Source organism: Myotis brandtii, unplaced genomic scaffold (genome assembly GCF_000412655.1).
Source record: "Myotis brandtii unplaced genomic scaffold, ASM41265v1 scaffold1076, whole genome shotgun sequence".
Taxonomy (NCBI): domain Eukaryota; kingdom Metazoa; phylum Chordata; class Mammalia; order Chiroptera; family Vespertilionidae; genus Myotis; species Myotis brandtii.
The window spans coordinates 640,564-649,801 of record NW_005353663.1 but is presented as its reverse complement, the minus strand read 5'-3'; the positions used below and the strand labels follow the sequence as shown (position 1 = coordinate 649,801).

Here is a 9,238-nt window from a genome sequence, read left to right as displayed (position 1 = left end):
GGAGCCCCGGAGAGAGAGCGCCAGGCGCGGCTGGAGTTCAAGAGCCGAGGGGTACGCTCCGGCATCTCCAGGAACTTACCGCGTAGGCGCACGTTAAACCCAAAGGAAAGGCGAGGACGCTCCTGGCTCGGGTCCGCGTGGCAATTTGCGCGCCGCAGGGTCGGGGGACTCTGCAAACGAGTCCAGGTCTGTGACCTCGGCTGCCCTGGGAGTAGACCCCGCCGCGCTGCCAGGTTCCGATGTGGTCTCAGAGTCTTTAGCCAAGTTTGGGACGCTCTCAGAACTTGGGGACCCCTAGGTGGTTAACTCGATTACACACGCTGAATGACCTCTCCTGGAGATGATTCAACTGGGGGGTGTAACTTTTATACATTTAAGAATAATGTTTGGGAAGATTATGTAATGACACGGGAAATGCAAAAGTCGCAAAGAAATTCTGATCTCAACTCTGAAAATAAAGGAATTTTTTTAAATGGAAAGAAATGCACCAAAACATTTACAGTAGCTATGGTGATAGAGTTATGGATTTTTGTTTTCCTTGTAATTTTCTGGTTTCCCAGATTAAGTATTTTATAATCAAGTAAGTATTTTTTAAATTTTATTGATTGATTGATTTGAGAGAGAGAGAGAGATCAATTTGTTGCACTTATTTATGCATTCATAGATTGCTTCTTGTATGTGCCCTGACCAGGGGTGGAATATATACCTTGGTGTATGAGGAGAATGCTATAATCAACTGAGCTAACCAGCCAGGGCTCAAGTAAGTATTTTATAATCAAGAAAACGTTATTTTAAAACAATGCTTTTTTGCCCTGGCCAGGTGGCTCAGTTGGTTGGAACATCCTCCCTCCCATATACCAAAAGGTTGCTGGTTAAATTCCCTGTCGGCTGCCTAGGGGCAACAGCCAATGGATGTTTCTCTCTCCCTCCCTTCCGATATCTCTAAAAATCAATGAAAATATATCCTTTGGGTGAGGATTAAAAAAGCCCAATGCATTTTGAATTAGGACTTCAAAATAATTTTTTATTTTTTTAGAATAATAGCTCCAAAATTAACTACAAATTAGTAATAGTATTCTCTTGGCTTTCTTAGGAGCTGGTGTCATGACTCTCAAGCCAAGATTTTCCTAAGGTAAGCAGATAGGATTCCTATGTGTACCTAAGAGTCGATCTAAAATTACATTGGAACTATTCTATACAAAAGGAGTAACCTCAACGTTTGAGGGGTAGATAGAACACTTCTGAATTATTTTGATAATTCAATCCAGTGAAGGATCTAAGGCAGCCGTGGGAAAACTACGGCCCGCTTGAAATGAATAAAACTAAAAAAAAAAAAGACCGTACCCTTTTATGTAATGATGTTTACTTTGAATTTATATTAGTTCACACAAACACTCCATCCATGCTTTTATTCCGGCCCTCCAGTCCAGTTTAAGAACCCATTGTAGCCCTCGAGTCAAAAAGTTTGCCCACCCCTGATTAAGGTCTATCTTCATCACCTCAAACCCCAACAAAGGAAGGGTCCCCCTTTTGTAGCAAAGGTGTCCGAGCACTTATCCCTCTGAGTGACTGTATATATTTACCTTTTTCATTATTGTAATTGTTTTTGTCTGTCTCCTATGAGAGTTCAATAATAGCTCCAAGAGCAGGGAACACACCTGTATTTATTCCTCTTGATGGCCCAGATTTAGTAAAATGCCTGATATATAGTGATTTCTAGATAAGTATTTGTTGAGTGAATGTAAATGTCTAACTAACTTAATGTGTTTTAATTGGGAAGATTAATAAAAAAAATAAATGAAAATGCACAAAATGTAAATGTACATACCAGTGAATTATCACAAATACAAAGTAGAACCCCGCTTAAGAAATGAAATATTTGTCAGCTCTTTAGAAACTTCTCTTGTACCCCCTCCCAGTTACTAACACTTTCTTCTCCCCAAATTAACCACAATCGTGACTTACTACACTATGGTTTATTTTTAACTTTATATGAATGGAATCGTTTGCTCAAATTTATGTTTGTGAAATTCAGTTTGGTGTGTGTTTGTGTGTGTGTGTGTGTGTGTGTGTGTGTGTGTGTGTGTTGTTGTTGTTGTTTTTGGATAACTCTTTTGGTGCATCAATTTTCCCCCATATGAGTATCCAGTTGTCCCAGCACAAGCTTCTTTCCTCACTGCTCTGTAATGCTACTTCTTTTGTGGAATGAGTGTCCATACATGTGTGGGTCTGTGGGCCCTCTAGTCTGTATCACTGACTCAGTTGTCTATCTGTGCCAATACCACATTGTCTTAATGAAATAGCTTTATAATAACTCTTTATATTTATTTATTTAAGTATATTTTTATTTATTTCAGAGAGGAAGGGAGAGGGAGAGAGAGATAGAAACATCAATGATGAGAGAGAACCACTGATCGGCTGCTCTTGAACACCCCCTACTGGGGATTGAGCCCACAACCCTGGCAGTTGCCCTTGACCAAAACTAACCCAGGACTTTTCAGTCCGCAGGCTGACGCTCTAACTGAGCCAAACCGGCTAGGGCATATACTAACTCTTTATATTTAATGGTACAGGTCCTCTCACTGTGTTCAACAGGTTCTTGGCTGTTCTTGACTTCCTGTACAAACTTGAGAATCAGCTTGTTACTTTCCATAAACTGAGATTTTGATTTTGAGTGCATTATATCTATAGATTATTTTTGAAAGATAGCGTATTTGTGATATTGATTGAGTCTTCCAATTTATGAACATGAAATATTCCTCCATTTACTTGGGTCTTCTTTAATTTCTCAAAAATTTTATAGTTGTCTGCCTAGAGGTCTTGCACATATTTCATTAGATTGATTTCAAGGTGTTTGTTTTTTATGCTTTTATAAATTATTCCTTTTTTAAACATTTATTTTACTGACTGTTGCTATTATAGTAAAATTAATTTTATATTTAATCTTGAACAGATAAACTTTGTTAAAATCTTATTCTAAGGATTTATCTGTTCATTATTTAGGATGTTCTGCATAGCCAACTATATCTTCCATGAATAACGAGTTCTATTTCTTCCTTTCTAATCTTTATATCTTTTATTTCTTTTGCTTGTCTTATTGCATTGGTTAGGACCTTTAGTACAAAAGGAAGTGACAATAGTGGGAGTTGTTTTGTGGATTAAATTTTGTCCCCCCAAAAGATATATTGAAGTCCTAAACCTCAGGATCTGTGAATGTGGCCCTAATTGGTAAGAAGCGTACAAGAAAAATGTTTAAGCTACATACAATAACATTTGTTGCATCTAAATCAATGGCCTGAGAGTATCGCATGGGAGACTCAGCTCGCTGAGAAAGATTCCGGAAGGGAAATCTAACCTTGAGTTCCTACAAGGGACATAGTACCTTGCATACAGTATTCCCTTTACACCTGTGAGGTAGGTATTGTTAGAAACAGATAAAACTGAGGAGTGAAAATTCATCTGAAATTTTAACATACATGCTTCTATAAAATTCAAGTACGATGGAAATTTTACAAACAGTTAACAAAATGAGTGGTCAAAATAGTTAATTTAGGGGATGTGGAAGCATAGGTAGATTTGAGTATGATAATTGGGAAGTGATGAGAAATGGCAAGTAAGTGTATGATTCTTTTCTTTTTTATATTTTATTGATTTTTTTTGTTTACAGAGAGGAAGGGAGAGGGATAGAGAGTTAGAAACATCGATCAGCTGCCTCCTGCACACCCCCTACTGGGGATGTGCCCACAACCAAGGTACATGCCCTTGACCAGAATTGAACCTGGGACTCTTCAGTCCACAGGCCGACGCTCTAGCCACTGAGCCAAACTGGTCAAGGAAAGTGTATGATTCTTGTACAGTGAAATAGGAGATTGCTTAAACATTGATTATATTCCAAAAATTAGGGAAAATCTATTTATGCAATGAAGCCTAGCTCTACAAAACCCTGATGCTTCCTACTTCACACTGCATCAATCCGAGTGTGGATGTGTCTATCTTAACAGGTCAGGCAACTTTTTAAAAAAAAATTCTTTGGAGACAATATGTTATTAAATTGATCTGTATTTTCATGTTCTCTCCTTGTCACTGTTATTTACTATTCACCAACACTGCCAAGTTTTAAACAGTCTTGGTGTAAATGTTTGTTTCTAAGCCTTTGCTGATAGATGTGTTTTAGCTAACAGTTATGGACTCCATCGACATGCAGCACTAAAACACAAAACGAAACTAAAGAGATTTATCAGCATATGAAATGCCCTCACCAGAGACAGTTGAAATAATAAATCCAAAGTCGAACATTTGTGAAGTTACTAGGAGCATGTTTAACTACTTCAAATCATGTTTTGTGGGGCTGAATCATGCCATATATTATGCTTAATTTAAAAGGTGAAATGCAAATTGATTCTCACTTATTGGTAAGGACTTCTCATTGTGTTTAAGGAAGCCCTACTCCTGTAGAAGAGAAGCATTCCACTTTAAATACTTCTCTGACATTTGCATTCTTGGTTACAGAAATTGCCTGAAAGATTTTTTTTTTAAAATTGGGAATTTGGGAAATTTCAAGTTGTTAGTATTTTTAAGTGACATTAAAAGACTTCCAGCATTACTGTTTTTACAAAAACATCCAATTCTGAGTCCAGTTGCTGGTAGTCTAGGGGGCAATTTTTTCTTGGCTGCAACTTGAGATATAATTAGCATCCTCACAAATAAACATTCCCCCCCTCCACAAAAAAAAAAAAAAAAAAAGTTGGCCAAGTCGACTGGTGGCATCTATCTCCTCATTAAAACATCAGCTTGACAAAGTCCATGTGTGACTCTGTTTCAGAAAGTTCCAGGTCTTTTAAACATTGGCATTCTTATCATTTTGTGCTGGGTGCGCTGGCCACGGGCTAGCAGTGTCTGTGTGGATTTCTCCTTGAATATCTTTTCTCCATCAACTGATAAGCCAGTCGCTCCTAGGAATTCTGGTCACAGCACTGCTTAGGAAAGAAAGCCGATAGCACATATGTGAAATTGTTACAGAAAACATTCCTTCTTTTCTTGTGTTTTTTTTTGTTTGTTTGCTCGTATTTGGTTGTTTGTTTGCTTGCTTGCTTGTTTTTCCTCTTTAAAGCTAAGTCTAAAGGCCACTGAGCTTTCAGGCTGAGATTGTTGGGGCACTAGAGTGGCAGATTAACATAGAGAGAAAAGGCACTGCTATCACAAATATAACCTGTATTCACTGTCATGGGCCTATAAAATTAAAGTCAAATATAAGATAAACTGCAAGCCACTGCTTTCATGTCAACCTATACAAACAAGCTATTGCATTATTTTAGGAGGGAAAACCAAATTCTTAATTGCTTCTTAAACATGTAGTTCTAAGTATGGGCCTATTATGACAAATAGTTTTTAGCAAATTACTTTTTCCTGTATGTATTTATTTTAGTAAAAAGGTTAAAATTCAGGAAAATAAGAGGGGAAAAATTTCAAAGTCCTCATTCCCCACAGTAAATGCCGCTAATATTTTGGTGTTTTTCCTTTCAGCCGTTTGGTTATTCTGCTCATCTAACTTTGTATTTTATTTTTTTCATTGAATTCAATTAACATAATGCTCTAGGATGTCTTTTATGATGATATATAAGTTACGAGTTTAAGACATATTTTTGGAAGATGTAAGATGAGTTATAGAAATGAAAAAGCATTAAACCTGTCTCTCCTGTAGCAACAACAACATTGTTCAAAAGAAAAGATTTTCAAAACTTGTAAATCCCAAACAATAGTTTTCAAATGTAACAACCAAACATTGAATTTGCAAAGGTAGCAAGGAGAAGGAAAAAGAATCCCAGCCAGGCGGGGAGGGGCCTGGAGACTCACTGGGGTCTCAGGCTGCACTCTGAGTCCCTGGCCTGTTTTCAGGCCACACCAGCTCCTTGCTCACCTGGGCACACCTTCTCTGTGCTGCTACTGCCAGGCCCCAGGAATGTGGCAGAGGGCTGGGCAGAAATGCCTGGCCCATCGCCCCTGCTTCTAGAATCTGTTGATATCAGCATAGCAAGGGCTTTAATCCAGCCTCTCACTAACAGATAAGAATGCTGAGGTCTAGAGAAGTGAAATAACTCCACAGATTGCTGGGGGGTGTGGGGGGCTGGCTGTGTCACCAGCAGCAATCCCTCCCCCAGCATCACAGCTGGTCCGTGCCCCAGGCTGCCAGCAAAGGACTGCCCAGCAGTGCTGGCCACACTTGGCCTGTTTTCAAGCATAAGCCCAGATGGAAGTTTTTAAATAGGGGAGAAGGGGGATTTTTCCCCCTCTCTTTCTACCGAGGACACATCATACACTGATTTGAATGATTCTGAAAAGCCTCTAAGCCTAAGGTTTCCACTCAATGAGGAGCATGCCAGAGAAACCTGAAAACTATGTTTTCAATAACAGGACCCAATAAAAGTCCTTCAAGGCTTGATGTGAATCTTGGAATTCTAGACTCTTGTGGTTTGAAGGGGCTTTCTAAAGGTGATATTTTGTTATAAGTGGATAACTTTTAAGCTACCGTTGAAAAAATACCAAGGAGGTTATTAATTCCATCAAGAGGTTACTAAAATGACTGCCTTAAGCCGTAGTTATTGCAAAAATACTTTTACCGAACTAAAAAAACAACAACAACAGTGGGAAATCATTAGTCACTATGATGGTTGTGTTTGCCTTGGTAAGAAGATGGGTATTGAGTGTGGATTTTCTATATAATCTCTGAATGCTTAATCAGAGCATTCAGAGATTATATAGTTCTGAATTTAAGACATATTATGAATTTGCAATTATCAGTTCTGATTTTACCCGTGTATGATAAATTGTTTCATGACCACAACCCCCTCCCTCCATCCCAGTGTGCACTCTCTTTTGTAAAGTGACTTTGCCCTTCATTTTATCCAGAGGTGGTGCTCATTTCTTCACCTTTTGAATTTGGACTGGCCTTGGTTGCTTTGACAACAGAATGTGGTGGGACTGAGGTGGATTGAGTTCCTAAACCTCGGGCTCAACTGGCTCCTAGCACTGCCTTTATCTGTCAGAGCTCCGAGAGAGAGAGAGGCCACATAGGGGTCTAGCCTACAGGAGACTGAGAGGCCACGTGGGCCAGAATCAGGCACCGCAGCCTGCGTGTGAGTGAGGACAGCTTAGACTTCCGGCCCAGCCAGCCAGCCAGCTTCTTACAGCACAGTCAGTGGGTGAAGGCAAGGCCAGCAGTTGCTGTTTGAAGAGCCTAAGCTTTTGGGGTGATCCGTTATGCAGCAATAGATACCTGATACATCCTGTCACAATGTTTTAGTTTGTAATAATGATATAGGAGCTTATTTCCTTAAGGGAATCCTTTGCAATTCCTCTGCAATGTTCCATTGTTCCTCGTGCAGGGAGAGACTCCCTGTAATGAAAGCTGTTCACTTTCTTAAGGATAGAATAGTCCAGTCTCCCAGGGTGGGTAGTAGAGAGAACATCTCAGATAGGAAGGGCTGCTTCTCCCTCTTTCATCACTATCACCACCCTGTCATGGATCAAAAGACCGTACACACACACACACACACCCCAAACTCAAAATCGACCAAACTCAAAATCACACAGCTAAGAAGGTGGAACTAAGATTCAAGCCCAGCGTATTGGCTCCAGAGTCTGCACTGTTCCTAAGTACCCTCCTCAGAGTCATGCCTGATGGCTCTTAGATGTAGCTATTAGGAGCCCTCAGTAGCAACCCATTCCAGTGGATTTCCTGCTGCATTAGCTCCTTATCTAACTCCCACCCTGCCTCTCTGGCCAGACACTGTTTTCCCTCCACCATCTAGAAACACCCTCCTGTCTAGACTCCTAGAGCCTAAGCCCAACGGTGGGAACTTCTTCACCCCAGCTGAGTAATGTGGGGAATTCCCAGTCCCTTCCGGGTATGGAAAATATTGTCAAATGCCTCACTGAACATCCTTTCTAACTCGCCTCGACTTTTCTTTCTTGTAGTTCTAGAAACTGGTATTTTAGAACTACATTCCCCAAGACTCTTTTGTACTAGTCTCCACATGTGACCTCGCTTTCACCAAGAATACATGCTGCTTGAGGTCAGAGGGCAGAGAAGACAAATGTGAGCAGTGTCTCTGCAGAGACAGCTCAGACCTGCCGCGTGCAACGAGTGAGGCACCTGGATTTCCTGCTGCAGCTCAGCTGGGAACTTTGGAGTCTGTCCCTGGCGTCCAGGGTGCGGCAGATGGCAGATGGCAGGGACGTTGCACTGCAACAGTCCAATGGAGTAGTTGCCATTTCTCCTGGCTGCTTTGAAATTGGCTGAGTAACAACCAAGACCAGTCCTAACCTTTTCAGAAGTTCTATAAAGTACCTACTACCTTTTAATAAACTCCTCTCTTGCTTAAATTAGCTGTCATGGATTCCCCTGTCTGCAAGCAAAAAACCTGATCAATACCAGGTGATACCGCACCCCCAACCACAGGAGTGGCCCCTACAAACAAAGCACATTGGAACATAGTAGCCTAACTTCCATATGAATAGCTGTAAGGGCATTTTCCTTTGATTCCAATTTCTACCTGCCAGCATCATTGTAAGAGTGGAAATTCAGAGGTCATACTGGGGAGAATAGGAATGAGGCTATAAAACACCTGCTTCATCAGGGGTAGGCTGAGCCAGCAACAACGTTAACCCACAGAGACCTCAGGTCTTAGCAAAATGAGCATGAGAACTCACATCTGAAGAGCAAGATCAAGTTTGTTGGAGAAGGAAAGCCAGGATCTCAGGTCCAAATCGAGTTTCATGACAGCATTTGACCGAGTGAGGGAGACTTTGGGCAGAACCCTAGCCCCTAGCACAGGCTTGCATGCACTAGCCTTAGTGGCACAATATATAGGACGTGTCTTAAAATGTAATCGGTAACCTTTCCCCTGTGGCACGAGGAAATGGCATCTCCTACCCAGGTACCAGAGGGATTTTTAAGAGATTCTTCTTTGGATCTTTCACCTTAAGAATGAAATAACTTTCACACTGAATAAGCTACTGCCAGATCATGAATATGTTTTGGTTAGAGATGTAAAATGAATCAGAAGTGATTTGTCACCATCAGTCAATATATCTCAATAAAGTTTTCATTTCAACTGTTACATTAGTTTATCTTTGTTAGCGAGATAAAGTGGAGCCAATAGGAAGAAACAAAACCAAACCCAAGTTGTCATTGCTTCTGATGAGGCAAACCCTGTCCAGAACTGTCAAGGATCAGGCC

The 9,238-nt window shown here is 40.6% G+C and overlaps 1 long non-coding RNA gene across 1 annotated transcript in view; it reads left to right on the top strand.

The window, feature by feature from the left end:
- Positions 1-42: 42 nt before the first annotated feature.
- Positions 43-9,238, top strand: part of LOC106726582 — a 14,297-nt gene continuing 5,101 nt past the window's right edge. Inside the window, exons 1-2 of the long non-coding RNA XR_001362647.1 lie at positions 43-131; positions 1,094-1,132. This is a non-coding gene — a long non-coding RNA (uncharacterized LOC106726582). The remainder of the gene's footprint in view (positions 132-1,093; positions 1,133-9,238) is intronic.